The sequence below is a fragment of the Schistocerca gregaria genome, unplaced genomic scaffold (genome assembly GCF_023897955.1).
Source record: "Schistocerca gregaria isolate iqSchGreg1 unplaced genomic scaffold, iqSchGreg1.2 ptg000066l, whole genome shotgun sequence".
Classification (NCBI taxonomy): domain Eukaryota; kingdom Metazoa; phylum Arthropoda; class Insecta; order Orthoptera; family Acrididae; genus Schistocerca; species Schistocerca gregaria.
Genome location: NW_026061707.1, coordinates 19,304,512 through 19,331,194, shown reverse-complemented (window position 1 = coordinate 19,331,194; position 26,683 = coordinate 19,304,512).

Sequence of the window (26,683 nt, the reverse complement as noted above, 5' to 3'; positions counted from 1 at the left end):
CGATGCACATCTAGTGGCATTCTGTAATCTGTGGAGTATCAGAGTGTTGATTAAACACAGAAATTGCATCGGGATAGAATACAACAGTGACCATGCGCACTTTCCTCCACGGGAGTAATGTCTCAAACAGTCTACGCTTTGATCGTTCCTGGAAGACCAGTAGTAGTTTCCGATGCACGTCTGGTGGCATTCTGTAATCTGTGGACTATCAGAGTGTTGATGAAGCACAGAAATTGCCTCGGGATTGAATACAACAGTCACAATGCGCACATTCCTTCATTGGAATAATGTCTCAAACAGTCTACGCTTTGATCGTTCCCTGGAAAAGCAGTAGTAGTTTCCGATGCACATCTGGAGGCATTCTGTAATCTGTGGACTATCAGAGTGTTGAGGAAACAAAGGAATGAACCTAGATTGAATACAACAGTCACCATGCGCACTTTCCTCCACTGGAGGTATATCTCGAACAGTCTACGCTTTGATCGTTCTCTGGAAGACCAGTAGTAGTTTCCGATTCACATCTGGTAGCATTCTGTAATCTGTGGACTATCAGAGTGTTGATGAATCATAGAAATTGCATCGGGATTGAATGCAACAGTCACCATGCGCACTTTCCTCCACGGCAGTAATGTCTCAAACTGTCTACGCTTTGATCGTTCCCTGGAAGACCTGTAGTAGTTTCCGATGCACATGTGGTGGCATTCTGTAATCTGTGGACTATCAGAGTGTTGATGAAACACAGAAATTGCATTGGGATTGAATACAACAGTCACCATGCTCACTTTCCTCCATGGGAGTAATGTCTCAAACAGTCTAGGCTTTGATCGTTCCCTGGAAGACCAGTAGCAGTTTCCGATGCACATCTGGAGGCATTCTGTTATCTGTGGACTATCAGAGTGGTGATGAAACACCGAAATTGCATCTGGATTGAGTACCACAGTCACCATGCGCTCTTTCCTCCATGGGCGCAATGTCTCAAACAGTCTAGGCCTTGATCGTTCCCTGGAAGACCAGTTGTAGTTTCCGATGCACATCTGGAGGCATTCTGTAATCTGTGGACTATCAGAGTGTTGATGAAAGACAGAAATTGCATCGGGATTGAATACAACAGTCACCGTGCGCACTTTCCTCCACAGGGGTATGTCTCAAACAGTCTATGCTTTCGTCGTTCCCTGGAAGTCCAGAAGTAGTTTCCGATGCACATCTGGCGGCATTCTGTAATCTGTGGAATATCCGAGTGTTGATGAAACACAGAAATTGCATCGGGATTGTATACAACAGTCACCATGCGCACTTTCCTCCATGGCAGTAATGTCACAAACAGTCTACGCTTTGATCGTTCCCTGGAAGACCAGTAGTAGTTTCCGATGCACATCAGGAGGCATTCTGTAATCTGTGGACTATCAGAGTGTTGATGAAACACAGAAATTGCATCGGGATTGAATACAACAGTCACCATGCGCACTTTCCTCCATGGGAGTAATGTCTCAAAGAGTCTACGCTTTGATCGTTCCCTTGAAGACCAGTAGTAATATGCGATGCACATCTGGAGGCATTCTGTAATCTGTGGACTATCAGACTGTTAATGAGACACAGAAATTGCATTGGGATTGAATACAACAGTCACCATGCGCACATTCCTCCAAGGGAGTATTCCTCAAACAGTCTTCGCTTTAATCGTTCCGTGGAAGACCGGTAGTAGTTTTCGATGCACATCTGGAGGCTTTCTGTAATCTGTGGACCTTCAAAGTGTTGATGAAACACAGTAATTGCCTCGGAATTGAATACAACATCCACCATGCGCACTTTCCTCCATGTGAGTAAAGTCTCAAACAGTCTACGATTTGATCGTTCCCTGGAAGACCAGTAGTAGTTTCTGATGCCCGTCTGAAGGCATTCTGTAATGTGTTGACTATCAGAGAGTTGACGAAACAGGGAAATTGCATCGGGATTGAATACTACAGTCACCATCCGCACTTTCCTCCATGGGAGTAATGTCTGAAACAGTCTACTCTTTGATCGTTCCCTGGTAGACCAGTAGTTGTTTCCGATGCACATCTGGTGGCATTCTGTAAACTGTGGACCTTCAAAGTGTTGATGAAATACAGATATTGCATCGGGATTGAATACAACAGTCACCATGCGCATTTTTCTCCATGGGAGTAATGTCTGAAACAGTCTACGCTTTGATAGTTCCCAGGAAGACGAGTAGTAGTTTACGATGCACATCTCGTGGCATTCTGTAATGTGTGGACTATCAGAGTGTTGATGAAACACAGAAATTGCATGGGGATTGAATACAACAGTCACCATGCGCACTTTCCTCCACGGGAGTTATGTTTCAAACAGTCTACGCATTGATCGTTCCCTGGATGACCAGTAGTAGTTTCCGATAGACATCTGGGGGCATTCTGTAGCCTGTGGACTATCAGAGTGTTAATGAAACACAGAAATTGCATCGTGAATGAATACAACAGTCATCATGCACACTTTCCTCCACGGGAGTAATGTCTCAAACAGTCTACGCTTTGATCGTTCCCTGGAAGACCAGAAGTAGTTTCCGATGCAGATATGGAGGCATTCTGTAATCTGTGGACTTACAGAGTGTTGATGAAACACATGAATTGAATCGGGATTGAATACAACAGTCACCATGTGCACTTTCCTCCACGGGAGGTATATCTCAAACAGTCTACGCTTTGATCGTCCCCTGGAAGATCAGTAGTAGTTTCCGATGCACATCAGGCAGCATTCTGTAATCTGTCGACTATCAGAGTGTCGATGAAACACAGAAATTGCATCGGGATTGAATGCAACAGTCACCATGCCCACTTTCCTCCATGGGAGTAATGTCTCAAACAGTCTAGGTTTGATAGTTCCCTTGAAGACTATTAGTAGTTTCCGATGCACGTCTGGTGGCATTCTGTAACCTGTGGACTATCAGAGTGTTGATGACACACAGAAATTTCATCGGGATTGAATACAACAGTCACCATGCACACTTTTCTCCATGGGAGTGATGTCTGAAACAGTCAACGCTTTGATAGTTCCCTGGAAGACCAGTAGTAATTTCCGATGCACATCTCGTGGCATTCTGTAATGTGTGGACTATCAGAGTGTTGATGAAACACAGAAATTGCATCGGGATTGAATTCAACAGTCACCATGCGCACGTTCCTCCACGGGAGTTATGTCTCAAACAGTCTACGTTTTGATCGTTCCCTGGAAGACCGGTAGTAGTTTCCGATGCACATCTGGTGGCATTCTGTAATCTGTGGACTATCAGAGTGTTGATGAAATACAGAAATTGCATCGGGATTGAATACAACAGTCACCATGCCCACTTTCCTCCACGGGAGTAATGCCTCAAAGAGTTTACGCTTTGATCGTTCCCTGGAAGACCAGTAGCAGTTTCCAATTCACATCTGCAGGAATTCTCTAATCTCGGGACCTTTTGAGTGTTGATGAAACACAGAAATAGCATTGTGATTGAATACAAAAGTCACCATGCGCACTTTCCTGCATGGGAGTAGTGTCTCAAACATTCTACGCCTTGATCGTTCCCTGGAAGACCAGTAGTAGTTTCCGATGCACATATGGAGGCATTCTGTAATCTGTGGACTATCAGAGTGTTGATGAAACACAGAAATTGCATCGGGATTGAATACAACAGTCACCGTGCGCACTTTCCTCCACGGGGGTATGTCTGAAACAGTCTGTGCTTTCGTTGTTCCCTGGAAGACCAGTAGTAGTTTCCGATGCACAGCTGGTGGCATTCTGCAATCTGTGGAATATCAGAGTGTTGATGAAACACAGAAATTGCAGTGGGATTGAATACAAAAGTCACCATGCTCACTTTCCTCCATGGGAGTAATGTCTCAAATAGTCTCCGCTTTGATCGTTCCCTGGAAGACCGGTAGCAGTTTCCGATGCACTTCTGGAGGCATTCTGTTATCTGTGGACCATCAGGGTGGTGATGAAACACAGAAATTGCATCGGGATTGAGTACCACAGTCACCATGCGCACTTTCCTCCATGGGAGCAATGTCTCAAACAGTCTAGGCTTTGATCGTTCCCTGGAAGACCAGTTGTAGTTTCCGATGCACATCTGGAGGCATTCTGTAATCTGTGGACTATCAGAGTGTTTATGAAAGACAGTAATTGCATCGGGATTGAATACAACAGTCACCGTGCGCACTTCCCTCCACAGGGGTATGTCTCAAACAGTCTATGTTTTCGACGTTCCCTGGAAGACCAGAAGTAGTTTCCGATGCACATCTGGCGGCATTCTGTAATCTGTGGAATATCAGAGTGTTAATGGAACACAGAAATTGCATCGGGATTGAATACAACAGTTACCATGCGCACTTTCCTCCATGGGAGTATTGTCAAATAGAGTCTACGCTTTGATCGTTCCCTGGAAGACCAGTAGTAGTTTCCGATGCACATCAGGAGGCATTTTGTAATCTGTGGGCTATCAGAGTGTTGATGAAACACAGAAATTGCATCGGGATTGAATACAACAGTCACCATGCGCACTTTCCTCCATGGGAGTAATGTCTCAAAGAGTCTACGCTTTGATTGTTCCCTTGAAGACCAGTAGTAGTTTCCGATGCACATCTGGAGGCATTCTGTAATCTGTGGACTATCAGACTGTTGATGAGACACAGAAATTGCATCGGGATTGAATACAACAGTCACCATGCGCACTTTCCTCCATGGGAGTAATGTCTCAAACAGTCTACGATTTGATCGTTCCCTGGAAGACAAGTAGTAGTTTCCAATCAACATATGGAGGCATTCTGTAATCTGTGGACTATCAGAGTGTTGATGAAACACTGAAATTGCATCGGGATTGAATACAACATTCACCATGCGCACTTTCCTCCATGGGAGTAATGTCACAAACAGTCTACGCTTTGATCGTTCCCTCGAAGACCAGTAGTAGTTTCCGATGCACATCAGGAGGCATTCTGTAATCTGTGGACTATCAGAGTGTTGATGAAACACAGAAATTGCATCGGGATTGAATACAACAGTCACCATGCGCACTTTCCTCCACGGGAGTAATGTCTCAAAGAGTCTACGCTTTGATCGTTCCCTGGAAGACCAGTAGCAGTTTCCGATGCACATCTAGTGGCATTCTGTAATCTGTGGAGTATCAGAGTGTTGATTAAACACAGAAATTGCATCGGGATAGAATACAACAGTCACCATGCGCACTTTCCTCCACGGGAGTAATGTCTCAAACAGTCTACGCTTTGATCGTTCCTGGAAGACCAGTAGTAGTTTCCGATGCACGTCTGGTGGCATTCTGTAATCTGTGGACTATCAGAGTGTTGATGAAGCACAGAAATTGCCTCGGGATTGAATACAACAGTCACAATGCGCACATTCCTTCATTGGAATAATGTCTCAAACAGTCTACGCTTTGATCGTTCCCTGGAAAACCAGTAGTAGTTTCCGATGCACATCTGGAGGCATTCTGTAATCTGTGGACTATCAGAGTGTTGATGAAACACAGGAATGAACCTAGATTGAATACAACAGTCACCATGCGCACTTTCCTCCACTGGAGGTATATCTCAAACAGTCTACGCTTTGATCGTTCTCTGGAAGACCAGTAGTAGTTTCCGATTCACATCTGGTAGCATTCTGTAATCTGTGGACTATCAGAGTGTTGATGAATCATAGAAATTGCATCGGGATTGAATGCAACAGTCACCATGCGCACTTTCCTCCACGGCAGTAATGTCTCAAACTGTCTACGCTTTGATCGTTCCCTGGAAGACCTGTAGTAGTTTCCGATGCACATGTGGTGGCATTCTGTAATCTGTGGACTATCAGAGTGTTGATGAAACACAGAAATTGCATTGGGATTGAATACAACAGTCACCATGCTCACTTTCCTCCATGGGAGTAATGTCTCAAACAGTCTAGGCTTTGATCGTTCCCTGGAAGACCAGTAGCAGTTTCCGATGCACATCTGGAGGCATTCTGTTATCTGTGGACTATCAGAGTGGTGATGAAACACCGAAATTGCATCTGGATTGAGTACCACAGTCACCATGCGCTCTTTCCTCCATGGGCGCAATGTCTCAAACAGTCTAGGCCTTGATCGTTCCCTGGAAGACCAGTTGTAGTTTCCGATGCACATCTGGAGGCATTCTGTAATCTGTGGACTATCAGAGTGTTGATGAAAGACAGAAATTGCATCGGGATTGAATACAACAGTCACCGTGCGCACTTTCCTCCACAGGGGTATGTCTCAAACAGTCTATGCTTTCGTCGTTCCCTGGAAGTCCAGAAGTAGTTTCCGATGCACATCTGGCGGCATTCTGTAATCTGTGGAATATCCGAGTGTTGATGAAACACAGAAATTGCATCGGGATTGTATACAACAGTCACCATGCGCACTTTCCTCCATGGCAGTAATGTCACAAACAGTCTACGCTTTGATCGTTCCCTGGAAGACCAGTAGTAGTTTCCGATGCACATCAGGAGGCATTCTGTAATCTGTGGACTATCAGAGTGTTGATGAAACACAGAAATTGCATCGGGATTGAATACAACAGTCACCATGCGCACTTTCCTCCATGGGAGTAATGTCTCAAAGAGTCTACGCTTTGATCGTTCCCTTGAAGACCAGTAGTAATATGCGATGCACATCTGGAGGCATTCTGTAATCTGTGGACTATCAGACTGTTAATGAGACACAGAAATTGCATTGGGATTGAATACAACAGTCACCATGCGCACATTCCTCCAAGGGAGTATTCCTCAAACAGTCTTCGCTTTAATCGTTCCGTGGAAGACCGGTAGTAGTTTTCGATGCACATCTGGAGGCTTTCTGTAATCTGTGGACCTTCAAAGTGTTGATGAAACACAGTAATTGCCTCGGAATTGAATACAACATCCACCATGCGCACTTTCCTCCATGTGAGTAAAGTCTCAAACAGTCTACGATTTGATCGTTCCCTGGAAGACCAGTAGTAGTTTCTGATGCCCGTCTGAAGGCATTCTGTAATGTGTTGACTATCAGAGAGTTGACGAAACAGGGAAATTGCATCGGGATTGAATACTACAGTCACCATCCGCACTTTCCTCCATGGGAGTAATGTCTGAAACAGTCTACTCTTTGATCGTTCCCTGGTAGACCAGTAGTTGTTTCCGATGCACATCTGGTGGCATTCTGTAAACTGTGGACCTTCAAAGTGTTGATGAAATACAGATATTGCATCGGGATTGAATACAACAGTCACCATGCGCATTTTTCTCCATGGGAGTAATGTCTGAAACAGTCTACGCTTTGATAGTTCCCAGGAAGACGAGTAGTAGTTTACGATGCACATCTCGTGGCATTCTGTAATGTGTGGACTATCAGAGTGTTGATGAAACACAGAAATTGCATGGGGATTGAATACAACAGTCACCATGCGCACTTTCCTCCACGGGAGTTATGTTTCAAACAGTCTACGCATTGATCGTTCCCTGGATGACCAGTAGTAGTTTCCGATAGACATCTGGGGGCATTCTGTAGCCTGTGGACTATCAGAGTGTTAATGAAACACAGAAATTGCATCGTGAATGAATACAACAGTCATCATGCACACTTTCCTCCACGGGAGTAATGTCTCAAACAGTCTACGCTTTGATCGTTCCCTGGAAGACCAGAAGTAGTTTCCGATGCAGATATGGAGGCATTCTGTAATCTGTGGACTTACAGAGTGTTGATGAAACACATGAATTGAATCGGGATTGAATACAACAGTCACCATGTGCACTTACCTCCACGGGAGGTATATCTCAAACAGTCTACGCTTTGATCGTCCCCTGGAAGATCAGTAGTAGTTTCCGATGCACATCAGGCAGCATTCTGTAATCTGTCGACTATCAGAGTGTCGATGAAACACAGAAATTGCATCGGGATTGAATGCAACAGTCACCATGCCCACTTTCCTCCATGGGAGTAATGTCTCAAACAGTCTAGGTTTGATAGTTCCCTTGAAGACTATTAGTAGTTTCCGATGCACGTCTGGTGGCATTCTGTAACCTGTGGACTATCAGAGTGTTGATGAAACACAGAAATTTCATCGGGATTGAATACAACAGTCACCATGCACACTTTTCTCCATGGGAGTGATGTCTGAAACAGTCAACGCTTTGATAGTTCCCTGGAAGACCAGTAGTAATTTCCGATGCACATCTCGTGGCATTCTGTAATGTGTGGACTATCAGAGTGTTGATGAAACACAGAAATTGCATCGGGATTGAATTCAACAGTCACCATGCGCACGTTCCTCCACGGGAGTTATGTCTCAAACAGTCTACGTTTTGATCGTTCCCTGGAAGACCGGTAGTAGTTTCCGATGCACATCTGGTGGCATTCTGTAATCTGTGGACTATCAGAGTGTTGATGAAATACAGAAATTGCATCGGGATTGAATACAACAGTCACCATGCCCACTTTCCTCCACGGGAGTAATGCCTCAAAGAGTTTACGCTTTGATCGTTCCCTGGAAGACCAGTAGCAGTTTCCAATTCACATCTGCAGGAATTCTCTAATCTCGGGACCTTTTGAGTGTTGATGAAACACAGAAATAGCATTGTGATTGAATACAAAAGTCACCATGCGCACTTTCCTGCATGGGAGTAGTGTCTCAAACATTCTACGCCTTGATCGTTCCCTGGAAGACCAGTAGTAGTTTCCGATGCACATATGGAGGCATTCTGTAATCTGTGGACTATCAGAGTGTTGATGAAACACAGAAATTGCATCGGGATTGAATACAACAGTCACCGTGCGCACTTTCCTCCACGGGGGTATGTCTGAAACAGTCTGTGCTTTCGTTGTTCCCTGGAAGACCAGTAGTAGTTTCCGATGCACAGCTGGTGGCATTCTGCAATCTGTGGAATATCAGAGTGTTGATGAAACACAGAAATTGCAGTGGGATTGAATACAAAAGTCACCATGCTCTCTTTCCTCCATGGGAGTAATGTCTCAAATAGTCTCCGCTTTGATCGTTCCCTGGAAGACCGGTAGCAGTTTCCGATGCACTTCTGGAGGCATTCTGTTATCTGTGGACTATCAGAGTGGTGATGAAACACAGAAATTGCATCGGGATTGAGTACCACAGTCACCATGCGCACTTTCCTCCATGGGAGCAATGTCTCAAACAGTCTAGGCTTTGATCGTTCCCTGGAAGACCAGTTGTAGTTTCCGATGCACATCTGGAGGCATTCTGTAATCTGTGGACTATCAGAGTGTTTATGAAAGACAGTAATTGCATCGGGATTGAATACAACAGTCACCGTGCGCACTTCCCTCCACAGGGGTATGTCTCAAACAGTCTATGTTTTCGACGTTCCCTGGAAGACCAGAAGTAGTTTCCGATGCACATCTGGCGGCATTCTGTAATCTGTGGAATATCAGAGTGTTAATGGAACACAGAAATTGCATCGGGATTGAATACAACAGTTACCATGCGCACTTTCCTCCATGGGAGTATTGTCAAATAGAGTCTACGCTTTGATCGTTCCCTGGAAGACCAGTAGTAGTTTCCGATGCACATCAGGAGGCATTTTGTAATCTGTGGGCTATCAGAGTGTTGATGAAACACAGAAATTGCATCGGGATTGAATACAACAGTCACCATGCGCACTTTCCTCCATGGGAGTAATGTCTCAAAGAGTCTACGCTTTGATTGTTCCCTTGAAGACCAGTAGTAGTTTCCGATGCACATCTGGAGGCATTCTGTAATCTGTGGACTATCAGACTGTTGATGAGACACAGAAATTGCATCGGGATTGAATACAACAGTCACCATGCGCACTTTCCTCCATGGGAGTAATGTCTCAAACAGTCTACGATTTGATCGTTCCCTGGAAGACAAGTAGTAGTTTCCAATCAACATATGGAGGCATTCTGTAATCTGTGGACTATCAGAGTGTTGATGAAACACTGAAATTGCATCGGGATTGAATACAACATTCACCATGCGCACTTTCCTCCATGGGAGTAATGTCACAAACAGTCTACGCTTTGATCGTTCCCTCGAAGACCAGTAGTAGTTTCCGATGCACATCAGGAGGCATTCTGTAATCTGTGGACTATCAGAGTGTTGATGAAACACAGAAATTGCATCGGGATTGAATACAACAGTCACCATGCGCACTTTCCTCCACGGGAGTAATGTCTCAAAGAGTCTACGCTTTGATCGTTCCCTGGAAGACCAGTAGCAGTTTCCGATGCACATCTAGTGGCATTCTGTAATCTGTGGAGTATCAGAGTGTTGATTAAACACAGAAATTGCATCGGGATAGAATACAACAGTCACCATGCGCACTTTCCTCCACGGGAGTAATGTCTCAAACAGTCTACGCTTTGATCGTTCCTGGAAGACCAGTAGTAGTTTCCGATGCACGTCTGGTGGCATTCTGTAATCTGTGGACTATCAGAGTGTTGATGAAGCACAAAAATTGCCTCGGGATTGAATACAACAGTCACAATGCGCACATTCCTTCATTGGAATAATGTCTCAAACAGTCTACGCTTTGATCGTTCCCTGGAAAACCAGTAGTAGTTTCCGATGCACATCTGGAGGCATTCTGTAATCTGTGGACTATCAGAGTGTTGATGAAACACAGGAATGAACCTAGATTGAATACAACAGTCACCATGCGCACTTTCCTCCACTGGAGGTATATCTCAAACAGTCTACGCTTTGATCGTTCTCTGGAAGACCAGTAGTAGTTTCCGATTCACATCTGGTAGCATTCTGTAACCTGTGGACTATCAGAGTGTTGATGAATCATAGAAATTGCATCGGGATTGAATGCAACAGTCACCATGCGCACTTTCCTCCACGGCAGTAATGTCTCAAACTGTCTACGCTTTGATCGTTCCCTGGAAGACCTGTAGTAGTTTCCGATGCACATGTGGTGGCATTCTGTAATCTGTGGACTATCAGAGTGTTGATGAAACACAGAAATTGCATTGGGATTGAATACAACAGTCACCAAGCTCACTTTCCTCCATGGGAGTAATGTCTCAAACAGTCTAGGCTTTGATCGTTCCCTGGAAGACCAGTAGCAGTTTCCGATGCACATCTGGAGGCATTCTGTTATCTGTGGACTATCAGAGTGGTGATGAAACACCGAAATTGCATCGGGATTGAGTACCACAGTCACCATGCGCTCTTTCCTCCATGGGAGCAATGTCTCAAACAGTCTAGGCCTTGATCGTTCCCTGGAAGACCAGTTGTAGTTTCCGATGCACATCCGGAGGCATTCTGTAATCTGTGGACTATCAGAGTGTTGATGAAAGACAGAAATTGCATCGGGATTGAATACAACAGTCACCGTGCGCACTTTCCTCCACAGGGGTATGTCTCAAACAGTCTATGCTTTCGTCGTTCCCTGGAAGTCCAGAAGTAGTTTCCGATGCACATCTGGCGGCATCTGTAATCTGTGGAATATCCGAGTGTTGATGAAACACAGAAATTGCATCGGGATTGTATACAACAGTCACCATGCGCACTTTCCACCATGGCAGTAATGTCACAAACAGTCTACGCTTTGATCGTTCCCTGGAAGACCAGTAGTAGTTTCCGATGCACATCAGGAGGCATTCTGTAATCTGTGGACTATCAGAGTGTTGATGAAACACAGAAATTGCATCGGGATTGAATACAACAGTCACCATGCGCACTTTCCTCCATGGGAGTAATGTCTCAAAGAGTCTACGCTTTGATCGTTCCCTTGAAGACCAGTAGTAATATCCGATGCACATCTGGAGGCATTCTGTAATCTGTGGACTATCAGACTGTTAATGAGACACAGAAATTGCATTGGGATTGAATACAACAGTCACCATGCGCACTTTCCTAGATGGGAGTAATGTCTCAAACAGTCTACGATTTGATCGTTCCCTGGAAGACCAGTAGTAGTTTCCGATGCACATATGGAGGCATTCTGTAATCTGTGGACTATCAGAGTGTGGATGAAACACAGAAATTGCATTGGGATTGAATACAACAGTCACCATGCGCACTTTCCTCCATGGGAGCCATGTCTCAAACTGTCTACTCTTTGATCGTTCCCTGGAAGACCAGTAGTAGTTTCCGATGCACATATGGAGGCATTCTGTAATCTGTGGACTATCAGAGTGTTGATGAAACAAAGGAATTGAATCGGGATTGAATACAACAGTCACCATGCGCACTTTCCTCCATGGGAGTATTCCTCAAACAGTCTTCGCTTTAATCGTTCCGTGGAAGACCGGTAGTAGTTTTCGATGCACATCTGGAGGCTTTCTGTAATCTGTGGACTTTCAAAGTGTTGATGAAACACAGTAATTGCCTCGGAATTGAATACAACAGCCACCATGCGCACTTTCCTCCATGTGAGTAAAGTCTCAAACAGTCTACGATTTGATCGTTCCCTGGAAGACCAGTAGTAGTTTCAGATGCACATCTGGAGGTATTCTGTAATCTGTGGACTATCAGAGTGTTGATGAATCACAGAATTTGCGTCGGGATTGAATACAACAGTCACCATGCTCACTTTCCTCCATGGGAGTAATGTCTCAAACAGTCTACGCTTTGATCGTTCCCTGGATGACGAGTAGTAGTTTCTGATGCCCGTCTGAAGGCATTCTGTAATCTGTTGACTATCAGAGAGTTGACGAAACACGGAAATTGCATCGGGATTGAATACTACAGTCACCATCCGCACTTTCCTCCATGGGAGTAATGTCTGAAACAGTCTACTCTTTGATCGTTCCCTGGTAGACCAGTAGTTGTTTCCGATGCACATCTGGTGGCATTCTGTAAACTGTGGACCTTCAAAGTGTTGATGAAATACAGATATTGCATCGGGATTGAATACAACAGTCACCATGCGCACTTTTCTCCATGGGAGTAATGTCTGAAACAGTCTACGCTTTGATAGTTCCCTGAAAGACGAGTAGTAGTTTACGATGCACATCTCGTGGCATTCTGTAATGTGTGGACTATCAGAGTGTTGATGAAACACAGAAATTGCATGGGGATTGAATACAACAGTCACCATGCGCACTTTCCTCCACGGGAGTTATTTTTCAAACAGTCTACGCATTGATCGTTCCCTGGATGACCAGTAGTAGTTTCCGATAGACATCTGGGGGCATTCTGTAACCTGTGGACTATCAGAGTGTTAATGAAACACAGAAATTGCATCGTGAATGAATACAAGAGTCATCATGCACACTTTCCTCCACGGGAGTAATGTCTCAAACAGTCTACGCTTTGATCGTTCCCTGGAAGACCAGAAGTAGTTTCCGATGCACATCAGGTGGCATTCTGTAATCTGTGGACTATCAGAGTGTTGATGAAACACAGAAATTGCATCGGGATTGAATACAACAGTCGCCATGCGCACTTTCCTCCATGGGAGCCATGTCTCACACAGTCTACGCTTTGATCGTTCGCTGGAAGACCAGTAGTAGTTTCCGATGCAGATATGGAGGCATTCTGTAATCTGTGGACTTACAGAGTGTTGATGAAACACATGAATTGAATCGGGATTGAATACAACAGTCACCATGTGCACTTCCCTCCAAGGGAGGTATATCTCAAACAGTCTACGCTTTGATCGTCCCCTGGAAGATCAGTAGTAGTTTCCGATGCACATCAGGCAGCATTCTGTAATCTGTCGACTATCAGAGTGTCGATGAAACACAGAAATTGCATCGGGATTGAATGCAACAGTCACCGTGCGCACTTTCCTCCCCGGGAGTAAAGTCTCAAACAGTCTACGCTTTGATCGATCCCTGGAAGACCAGAGGTAGTTTCCGGTGCACATCTGGTGTCATTCTGTAATCTGTGGACAATTAGAGTGTTGATGAAACACAGAAATTGCATCGGGATTGAATACAACAGTCACCATGCCCACTTTCTTCCATGGGAGTAATGTCTCAAACAGTCTAGGTTTGATAGTTCCCTTGAAGACTATTAGTAGTTTCCGATGCACGTCTGGTGGCATTCTGTAACCTGTGGACTATCAGAGTGTTGATGAAACACAGAAATTTCATCGGGATTGAATACAACAGTCACCATGCACACTTTTCTCCATGGGAGTGATGTCTGAAACAGTCAACGCTTTGATAGTTCCCTGGAAGACCAGTAGTAATTTCCGATGCACATCTCGTGGCATTCTGTAATGTGTGGACTATCAAAGTGTTGATGAAACACAGAAATTGCATCGGGATTGAATTCAACAGTCACCATGCGCACGTTCCTCCACGGGAGTTATGTCTCAAACAGTCTACGTTTTGATCGTTCCCTGGAAGACCGGTAGTAGTTTCCGATGTACATGTGGTGGCATTCTGTAATCTGTGGACTATCAGAGTGTTGATGAAATACAGAAATTGCATCGGGATTGAATACAACAGTCACCATGCCCACTTTCCTCCACAGGAGTAATGCCTCAAAGAGTTTACGCTTTGATCGTTCCCTGGAAGACCAGTAGCAGTTTCCAATTCACATCTGCAGGAATTCTCTAATCTGGGGACCTTTAGAGTGTTGATGAAACACAGAAATAGCATTGGGATTGAATACAAAAGTCACCATGCGCCCTTTCCTGCATGGGAGTAGTGTCTCAAACATTCTACGCCTTGATCGTTCCCTGGAAGACCAGTAGTAGTTTCCGATGCACATCAGGAGGCATTCTGTAATCTGTGGACTATCAGAGTGTTGATGAAATACAGAAATTGCATCGGGATTGAAAACAACAGTCACCATGCTCACTTTCCTCCATGGGAGTAATGTCTCAAACAGTCTACGCTTTGAACGTTCCCTGGAAGACCAGTAGCAGTTTCCGATGCACATCTGGAGGCATTCTGTTATCTGTGGACTATCAGAGTGGTGATGTAACACAGAAATTGCATCGGGATTGAGTAACACAGTCACCATGCGCACTGTCATCCATGGGAGCAATGTCTCAAACAGTCTAGGCTTTGATCGTTCCCTGGAAGACCAGTTGTAGTTTCCGATGCACATATGGAGGCATTCTGTAATCTGTGGACTATCAGAGTGTTGATGAAACACAGAAATTGCATCGGGATTGAATACAACAGTCACCGTGCGCACTTTCCTCCACGGGGGTATGTCTGAAACAGTCTGTGCTTTCGTTGTTCCCTGGAAGACCAGTAGTAGTTTCCGATGCACAGCTGGTGGCATTCTGCAATCTGTGGAATATCAGAGTGTTGATGAAACACAGACATTGCAGTGGGATTGAATACAAAAGTCACCATGCTCACTTTCCTCCATGGGAGTAATGTCTCAAATAGTCTCCGCTTTGATCGTTCCCTGGAAGACCGGTAGTAGTTTCCGATGCACTTCTGGAGGCATTCTGTTATCTGTGGACTATCAGAGTGGTGATGAAACGCAGAAATTGCATCGGGATTGAGTACCACAGTCACCATGCGCACTTTCCTCCATGGGAGCAATGTCTCAAACAGTCTAGGCTTTGATCGTTCCCTGGAAGACCAGTTGTAGTTTCCGATGCACATCTGGAGGCATTCTGTAATCTGTGGACTATCAGAGTGTTTATGAAAGACAGAAATTGCATCGCGATTGAATACAACAGTCACCGTGCGCACTTCCCTCCACAGGGGTATGTCTCAAACAGTCTATGTTTTCGACGTTACCTGGAAGACCAGAAGTAGTTTCCGATGCACATCTGGCGGCATTCTGTAATCTGTGGAATATCAGAGTGTTAATGAAACACAGAAATTGCATCGGGATTAAATACAACAGTTACCATGCGCACTTTCCTCCATGGGAGTATTGTCAAAAACAGTCTACGCTTTGATCGTTCCCTGGAAGACCAGTAGTAGTTTCCGATGCACATCAGGAGGCATTCTGTAATCTGTGGGCTATCAGAGTGTTGATGAAACACAGAAATTGCATCGGGATTGAATACAACAGTCACCATGCGCACTTTCCTTCATGGGAGTAATGTCTCAAAGAGTCTACGCTTTGATCGTTCCCTTGAAGACCAGTAGTAGTTTCCGATGCACATCTGGAGGCATTCTGTAATCTGTGGACTATCAGACTGTTGATGAGACACAGAAATTGCATCGGGATTGAATACAACAGTCACCATGCGCACTTTCCTCCACGGGAGTAATGTCTCAAAGAGTTTACGCTTTGATCGTTCCCTGGAAGACCAGTAGTAGTTTCCGATGCACATCTGGAGGCATTCTGTAATCTGTTGACTATCAGAGTGTTGATGAAACACAGAAATTGCATCGGGATTGAATACAACATTCACCATGCGCGCTTTCCTCCATGGGAGCCATGTCTCAAACTGTCTACTCTTTGATCGTTCCCTGGAAGACCAGTAGTAGTTTCCGATGCACATATGGAGGCATTCTGTAATCTGTGGACTATCAGAGTGTTGATGAAACAAAGGAATTGGATCGGGATTGAATACAACAGTCACCATGCGCACTTTCCACCATGGGAGTAATCCTCAAACAGTCTACGCTTTAATCGTTCCGTGGAAGACCGGTAGTAGTTTTCGATGCACATCTCGAGGCTTTCTGTAATCTGTGGACCTTCAAAGTGTTGATGAAACACAGTAATTGCCTCGGAATTGAATACAACAGCCACCATGCGCACATTCCTCCATGGGAGTAATGTCTCAAACAGTCTACGATTTGATCGTTCCCTGGAAGACCAGTAGTAGTTTCAGATGCACATCTGGAGGCATTCTGTAATCTGTGGACTATCAGAGTGTTGATGAAAAACAGAAATTGCGTCGGGATTGAATACAACAGTCACCATGCTCACTTTCCTCCATGGGAGTAATGTCTCAAACAGTCTACGCTTTGATCGTTCCCTGGATGACGAGTAGTAGTTTCTGATGCCCGTCTGGAGGCATTCTGTAATCTGTGGACTATCAGAGTGTTGACGAAACACGTAAATTGCATCGGGATTGAATACAACAGTGACCATCCGCACTTTCCTCCATGGGAGTAATGTCTGAAACAGGCTATTCTTTGATCGTTCCCTGGTAGTCCAGTAGTTGTTTCGGATGCACATCTGGTGGCATTCTGTATTCTGTGGACTATCAGAGTGTTGATGAAACACAGAAATTGCATCGGGATTGAATACAACAGTCACCATGCGCACTTTTCTCCATGGGAGTAATGTCTGAAACAGTCTACGCTTTGATAGTTCCCTGGAAGACCAGTAGCAGTTTCCTATGCACATCTGGAGGCATTCTCTAATCAGTGGACTTTTAGGGTGTTGATGAAATACAGAAATTGCAATGGGATTGAATACAATATTCACCATGCGCACTTTCCTCCATGTAAGTAATGTCTCAAACAGTCTACGACTTGATCGTTCCCTGGAAGACCAGTAGTAGTTTCCGATGCACATCTGGAGGCATTCTGTAATCTGTGGACTATCAGAGTGTTGATGAAACACAGAAATTGCATCGGGATTGAATACAGCAGTCTTCATGCTCACTTTCCTCCATGGGAGTAATGTCTCAAACAGTCTACGCTTTGATCGTTCCCTGGAAGACCAGTAGCAGTTTCCGATGCACATCTGGAGGCATTCTGTTATCTGTGGACTATCAGAGTGTTGATGAAACACAGAAATTGCATCGGGATAGAGTACCACAGTCACCATGTGCACTTTCCTATATGGGAGCAATGTCTCAAACAGTCTAGGCTTTGATCGTTCCCTGGAAGACCAGTTGCAGTTTCCGATGCACATCTGGAGGCATTCTGTAATCTGTGGACTATCAGAGTGTTGATGAAACACAGAAATTGCATCGGGATTGAATGCAACAGTCACCGTGCGCACTTTCCTCCCCGGGAGTAAAGTCTCAAACAGTCTACGCTTTGATCGATCCCTGGAATACCAGAGGTAGTTTCCGGTGCACATCTGGTGTCATTCTGTAATCTGTGGACTATCAGAGTGTTGATGAAACACAGAAATTGCATCGGGATTGAATACAACAGTCACCATGCCCACTTTCCTCCATGGGAGTAATGTCTCAAACAGTCTACGATTTGATCGTTCCCTTGAAGACTATTAGTAGTTTCCGATGCACGTCTGGTGGCATTCTGTAACCTGTGGACTATCAGAGTGTTGATAAAACACAGAAATTGCATCGGGATTGAATACAACATTCACCATCCACACTTTCCTCCATGGGAGTAATGTCTGTAACAGTCTACACTTTGATCGTTCCCTGGTAGACCAGTAGTAGTTACCGATGCACATCAGGAGGCATTCTGTAATCTGTGGACTATAAGAGTGTTGATGAAACACAGAAATTGTATCGGGATTGGATACAACAGCCCCCAGGCGCACTTTCCTCAACAGGAGTAATGTCTCTAACAGTCTACGCTTTGATCGTTCCCTGGAAGACCAGCAGTAGTTTCCGATGCACGTCTGGTGACATTCTGTAATCAGTGGACTATCAGGGTGTTGATGAAACACAGAAATTGCATCTTGATTAAATAAAACAGTCACCATGCGCACTTTCCTCAATGGGAGTAATTCTGAAACAGTCTACGCTTTGATCGTTCCCTGGAAAACCAGTAGTAGTTTCCGATGCACATCTGGAGGCATTCTGTAATCTGTGGACCTACAAAGTGTGGATTGAGACACAGAAATTTGCCTCTGGATTGAATACATCAGTCACCATGCACACTTTCCTCCATGGGAGGAATGTCTCAAAAAGGCTACGCATTGATCGTTCCCTGGAAGACCAGTAGTAGTTTCCGATGCACATCTCGTGGCATTCTGTAATGTGTGGACTATCAGAGTGTTGATGAGACACAGAAATTGCATCGGGATTTAATACAACAGCCACCATGCGCGCTTTCCTCCATGGGAGTAATGTCTCAAACAGTCTACGATTTGATCGTTCCCTGGAAGACCAGTAGTAGTTTCAGATGCACATCTGGAGGCATTCTGTAATCTGTGGACTATCAGAGTGTTGATGAAACACAGAAATTGCGTCGCGATTGAATACAACAGTCACCATGCTCACTTTCCTCCATGGGAGTAATGTCTCAAACAGTCTACGCTTTGATCGTTCCCTGGATGACGAGTAGTAGTTTCTGATGCCCGTCTGGAGGCATTCTGTAATCTGTGGACTATCAGAGTGTTGACGAAACACGTAAATTGCATCGGGATTGAATACAACAGTGACCATCCGCACTTTCCTCCATGGGAGTAATGTCTGATACAGTCTACACTTTGATCGTTCCCTGGTAGACCAGTAGTAGTTTCCGATGCACATCTCGTGGCATTCTGTAATGTGTGGACTATCAGAGTGTTGATGAAACACAGAAATTGCATGGGGATTGAATACAACAGTCACCATGCGCACTTTCCTCCACAGGAGTAATGTCTCAAACTGTCTACGCATTGATCGTTCCATGGAAGACCAGTAGTACTTTCCGATAGACATCTGGTGGCATTCTGTAATCTGTGGACTATCAGAGTGTTGATGAAACACAGATATTGCATCGGGATTGAATAAAACAGTCACCATGCGCACTTTCCTCCATGGGAGTAATCCTGAAATAGTCTACGCTTTAATCGTTCCCTGGAAGACCAGTAGTAGTTTCCGATGCACATCTGGAGTCATTCTGTAATCTGTGGACTATCAGAGTGTTGATGAAACACAGAAAATGCATCGGGATTGAATACAACAGTCACCATGCGCACTTTCCTCATTGGGAGTAATGTCCCAAAGAGTTTACGCTTTGATCGTTCCCTGGAAGACCAGTAGCAGTTTCCTATGCACATCTGGAGGCATTCTCTAATCTGTGGACTTTTAGAGTGTTGATGAAACACAGAAATTACAATGGGATTGAATACAATATTCACCATGCGCACTTTCCTCCATGTAAGTAATGTCTCAAACAGTCTACGCCTTGATCGTTCCCTGGAAGACCAGTAGTAGTTTCCGATGCACATCTGGAGGCATTCTGTAATCTGTGGACTATCAGAGTGTGGATGAAACACAGAAATTGCATCGGGATTGAATACAACAGTCACAATGCTCACTTTCCTCCATGGGAGTAATGTCTCAAAAAGTCTACGATTTGATCGTTCCCTGGAGGACCAGTAGCAGTTTCCGATGCACATCTGGAGGCATTCTGTTATCTGTGGACTATCAGACTGTTGATGAAACACAGAAATTGCATCGGGATAGAGTACCACAGTCACCATGCGCACTTTCCTATATGGGAGCAATGTCTCAAACAGTCTAGGCTTTGATCGTTCAATGGAAGACCAGTTGTAGTTTCCGATGCACATCTGGAGGCATTCTGTAATCTGTGGACTATCAGAGTGTTGATGAAATACAGAAATTGCTTCGGGATTGAATACAACAGTCACCATGCCCACTTTCCTCCATGGGAGTAATGTCTCAAACAGTCTAGGGTTTGATAGTTCCCTTGAAGACTATTAGTAGTTTCCGATGCACGTCTGGTGGCATTCTGTAACCTGTGGACTATCAGAGTGTTGATGAAACACAGAAATTGCATCGGGATTGAATACAACAGTCACCATGCGCACTTTCCTCCATGGGAGTAATGTCTCAAACAGTCTACGATTTGATCGTTCCCTGGAAGACCAGTAGTAGTTTCAGATGCACATCTGGATGTATTCTGTAATCTGTGGACTATCAGAGTGTTGATGAAACACAGAAATTGCGTCGGGATTGAATACAACAGTCACCATGCTCACTTTCCTCCATGGGAGTAATGTCTCAAACAGTCTACGCTTTGATCGTTCCCTGGATGACGAGTAGTAGTTTCTGATGCCCGTCTGGAGGCATTCTGTAATCTGTGGACTATCAGAGTGTTGACGAAACACGTAAATTGCATCGGGATTGAATACAACAGTGACCATCCGCACTTTCCTCCATGGGAGTAATGTCTGAAACAGTCTACTCTTTGATCGTTCCCTGGTAGACCAGTAGTTGTTTCGGATGCACATCTGGTGGCATTCTGTATTCTGTGGACTATCAGAGTGTTGATGAAACACAGAAATTGCATCGGGATTGAAAACAACAGTCACCATGCGCACTTTTCTCCATGGGAGTAGTGTCTGAAACATTCTACGCTTTGATAGTTCCCTGGAAGACCAGTAGTAGTTTCCGATGCACATCTCGTGGCATTCTGTAATGTGTGGACTATCAGAGTGTTGATGAAACACAGAAATTGCATGGGGATTGAATACAACAGTCACCATGCGCACTTTCCTCCACAGGAGTAATGTCTCAAACAGTCTACGCATTGATCGTTCCATGGAAGACCAGTAGTAGTTTCCGATAGACATCTGGTGGCATTCTGTAATCTGTGGACTATCAGAGTGTTGATGAAACACAGAAATTGCATCGGGATTGAATAAAACAGTCACCATGCGCACTTTCCTCCATGGAAGTAATCCTGAAATAGTCTACGCTTTAATCGTTCCCTGGAAGACCAGTAGTAGTTTCCGATGCACATCTGGAGTCATTCTGTAATCTGTGGACTATCAGAGTGTTGATGAAACACAGAAAATGCATCGGGATTGAATACAACAGTCACCATGCGCACTTTCCTCATTGGGAGTAATGTCCCAAAGAGTTTACGCTTTGATCGTTCCCTGGAAGACCAGTAGCAGTTTCCTATGCACATCTGGAGGCATTCTCTAATCTGTGGACTTTTAGAGTGTTGATGAAACACAGAAATTGCAATGGGATTGAATACAATATTCACCATGCGCACTTTCCTCCATGTAAGTAATGTCTCAAACAGTCTACGCCTTGATCGTTCCCTGGAAGACCAGTAGTAGTTTCCGATGCACATCTGGAGGCACTCTGTAAGCTGTGGACTATCAGAGTGTGGATGAAACACAGAAATTGCATCGGGATTGAAAACAACAGTCACAATGCTCACTTTCCTCCATGGGAGTAATGTCTCAAACAGTCTACGATTTGATCGTTCCCTGGAAGACCAGTAGCAGTTTCCGATGCACATCTGGAGGCATTCTCTTATCTGTGGACTATCAGACTGTTGATGAAACACAGAAATTGCATCGGGATAGAGTACCACAGTCACCATGCGCACTTTCCTATATGGGAGCAATGTCTCAAACAGTCTAGGCTTTGATCGTTCACTGGAAGACCAGTTGTAGTTTCCGATGCACATCTGGAGGCATTCTGTAATCTGTGGACTATCAGAGTTTTTATGAAATACAGAAATTGCATCGGGATTGAATACAACAGTCACCATGCCCACTTTCCTCCATGGGAGTAATGTCTCAAACAGTCTAGGGTTTGATAGTTCCCTTGAAGACTATTAGTAGTTTCCGATGCACGTCTGGTGGCATTCTGTAACCTGTGGACTATCAGAGTGTTGATGAAACACAGAAATTGCATCGGGATTGAATACAACAGTCACCATGCCCACTTTCCTCCATGGGAGTAATGTCTCAAACAGTCCAGGGTTTGATAGTTCCGTTGAAGACCAGTAGTAGTTTCTGATGCACGTCTGGTGGCATTCTGTAACCTGTGGACTATCAGAGTGTTGATGAAACACAGAAATTGCATCGGGATTGAATGCAACAGTCACCATGCCCACTTTCCTCCAGTGGAGTAATGTCTCAAACAGTCTAGGGTTTGATAGTTCCCTTGAAGACCAGTAGTAGTTTCCGATGCACGTCTTGTGGCATTCTGCAATCTGTGGACTATCAGAGTGTTGATGAAACACAGAAATTTCATCGGGATTGAATACAACAGTCACCATGCGCACTTTCCTCCATGGGAGTAATCCTTAAACAGTCTTCGCTTTGATCGTTCCCTGGAAGACCAGTAGTAGTTTCTGATGCAGATCTGGAGGCATTCTGTAATCTGTGGACTATCAGAGTGTTGATGAAACACAGAAATTGCATCGGGATTGAATACAACAGTGACCATGCTCACATTCCTCTATGGGAGTAATGTCTCAAACAGTCTACGCTTTGATCGTTCCCTGGAAGACCAGTAGTAGTTTCTGATGCACATCTGGAGGCATTTTGTAATCTGTGGACTATCAAAGTGTTGATGAAACACGGAAAATTCATCGGGATTGATTACAACAATCACCATCCGCACTTTCCTCCATGGGAGTAATTCTCAAACAGTCTACGCTTTGATCGTTCCCTGGTAAACCAGTAGTAGTTTCCGATGCATATCTGGATTCCTTCTGTAATCTGTGGACCTACAAAGTGTGGATTGAGACACAGAAATTTGCCTCTGGATTGAATACATCAGTCACCATGCGCACTTTCCTCCATGGGAGTAATGTCTCAATCATTCTACGCTTTGATCGTTCCTTGGAAGACCAGTAGTAGTCTCCGATGCACACCTGGAGGCATTATGTAATCTGTGGACTATCAGAGTGTTAATGAAATGCAGAAATTGAATCGGGATTGATTACAACAGTCACCATGCGCACTTTCCTCCACAGGAGGTATGTCTCAAACAGTCTACGCTTTAATCGTTCCCTGGAAGACCAGTAGTAGTTTCCGATGCACATCTGATGTCATTCTGTAATCTGTGGACTATCAGAGTGTTGATGAAACACAGAAATTGCATCGGAATTGAATACAACATTCACCATGCGCACTTTCCTCCATGGGAGTAATGTCTAAAACATTCTACACTTTGATCGTAACCTGGAAGACCAGTAGCAGTTTCCGATGCACATCTTGTGGCATTCTGTAAACTGTGGACATTCAGAGTGTTGATGAAACACAGATATTGCATCGGGATTGAATACAACAGTCACCATCAGGACTTTCCTTAATGGGAGTAATGTCTGAAACAGTCTACGCTTTGATCGTTCCGTGGAAGACCAGTAGTAGTTTCCGATGCACATCTGGTGGAATTCAGTAATCGGTGGACTATCAGAGTGTTGAAGAAACACAGAAATTGAATCGGAATTGAATACAACATTCACCATGCGTACTTTCCCCCATGGGAGTAATGTCTAAAACATTCTACACTTTGATCGTAACCTGGAAGACCAGTAGCAGTTTCCGATGCACATCTGGTGGCATTCTGTAATCTGTGGACTATCAGAGTGTTGATGAAACACAGAAATTGCATCGCGATTGAATACAACAGTCACCATCCGCAATCTTCTCCATGGGAGTAATGTCTGAAACAGTCTACGCTTTGATCGTTCCTTGGAAGACCAGTAGTAGTCTCCGATGCACACCTGGAGGCATTATGTAATCAGTGGACTATCAGAGTGTTAATGAAATGCAGAAATTGAAACGGGATTGATTACAACAGTCACCATGCGCACTTTCCTCCACAGGAGGTATGTCTCAAACAGTCTACGCTTTAATCGTTCCCTGGAAGACCAGTAGTAGTTTCCGATGCACATCTGGTGGCATTCTGTAATCGGTGGACTATCAGAGTGTTGATGAAACACAGAAATCGCATCGTGATTGAATACAACAGTCACCATGCGCACTTTCCTCTATGGAGTAATTCTCCAACAGTCTACGCTTTGATAGTTCCCTGGAAGACCAGAAGTATTTTCCGATGCACATCTGGATTCCTTCTGTAATCTGTGGACCTTCAAAGTGTGGATTGAAACACAGAAATTGCCTCGGGATTGAATACAACAGTCACCATGCGCACTTTCCTCCATGGGAGTAATGTCTCAAACAGTCTACGCTTTGATCGTTCCCAGGAAGACCAGTAGCAGTTACCGATGCACATCTTGTGGCATTCTGTAAACTGTGGACTATTAGGGTGTTGATGAAACACAGATATTGCATCGGGATTGAATACAACAGTCACCATCCGCACTTTCCTCCATAGGAGTAATGTCTGAAACAGTCTACGCTTTGATCGTTCCCTGGATACTACTAGCAGTTTCCGATGCACGTCTGGTGGCATTCTGTAACCTGGGACTATCAGAGTGTTGATGAAACACAGAAATTGAATCAGAATTGAATGCAACATTCACCATGCGCACTTTCCTCCGCGGGAGTAATGTCTCAAACAGTCTACACTTTGATCGTTTCTTGGAAGACCAGTAGCAGTTTCCCATGCACATCTGGTGGCATTCTGTAATCTGTGGACTATCAGAGTGTCGATGAAACACAGAAATTGCATCGGGATTGAATAAAACAGTCACCATGCGCACTTTCCTTCATGGGAGTAATCCTGAAACAGTCTACGCTTTAATCGTCTCCTGGAAGGCCAGTAGTAGTCTCCGATGCACATCTGGAGGCATTCTGTAATCTGTGGACTATCAGAGTGTTGATGAAACACAGAAAATGCATCGGGATTGAATACAACAGTTACCATGCGCATTTTCCTCCATGGGAGTAATGTCTGTGACAGTCTACGCTTTGATCGTTCCCTGGAAGACCAGTAGTAGTTTCCGATGCAGATCTGGAGGCTTTCCGTAATTTGTGGACTATCAGAGTGTTGATGAAACACAGAAATTGAATCGGGATTGAATACAACAGTCACCATGCGCACTTCCCTCCATGGGAGTAATGTCTCAAACAGTCTACGCTTTGATCGTTCCCTGGAAGACCAGTAGTAGTTTCCGATGCACATCTGGATTCCTTCTCTAATCTGTGGACCTTCAAAGTGTGGATTAAGACACAGACATTGCCTCTGGATTCAATAGAACATTCACCATGCGCACTTTCCTCCATGGGAGAAATGTCTCAAACAGTCTACGATTTGATCGTTCCCTGGAAGACCAGTAGTAGTTACCGATGCACATCAGGAGGCATTCTGTAATCTGTGGACTATCAGAGTGTTGATGAAACACAGAAATTGCATCGGGATTGAATACAACAGTGACCATGCTCACATTCCTCTATGGGAGTAATGTCTCAAACAGTCTACGCTTTGATCGTTCCCTGGAAGACCAGTAGTAGTTTCTGATGCACATCTGGAGGCATTTTGTAATCTGTGGACTATCAAAGTGTTGATGAAACACGGAAAATTCATCGGGATTGATTACAACAATCACCATCCGCACTTTCCTCCATGGGAGTAATTCTCAAACAGTCTACGCTTTGATCGTTCCCTGGAAAACCAGTAGTAGTTTCCGATGCACATCTGGATTCCTTCTGTAATCTGTGGACCTACAAAGTGTGGATTGAGACACAGAAATTTGCCTCTGGATTGAATACATCAGTCACCATGCGCACTTTCCTCCATGGGAGAAATGTCTCAAACAGTCTACGATTTGATCGTTCCCTGGAAGACCAGTAGTAGTTACCGATGCACATCAGGAGGCATTCTGTAATCTGTGGACTATCAGAGTGTTGATGAAACACAGAAATTGCATCGGGATTGAATACAACAGTGACCATGCTCACATTCCTCTATGGGAGTAATGTCTCAAACAGTCTACGCCTTGATCGTTCCCTGGAAGACCAGTAGTAGTTTCCGATGCACATCTGGAGGCACTCTGTAAGCTGTGGACTATCAGAGTGTGGATGAAACACAGAAATTGCATCGGGATTGAAAACAACAGTCACAATGCTCACTTTCCTCCATGGGAGTAATGTCTCAAACAGTCTACGATTTGATCGTTCCCTGGAAGACCAGTAGCAGTTTCCGATGCACATCTGGAGGCATTCTCTTATCTGTG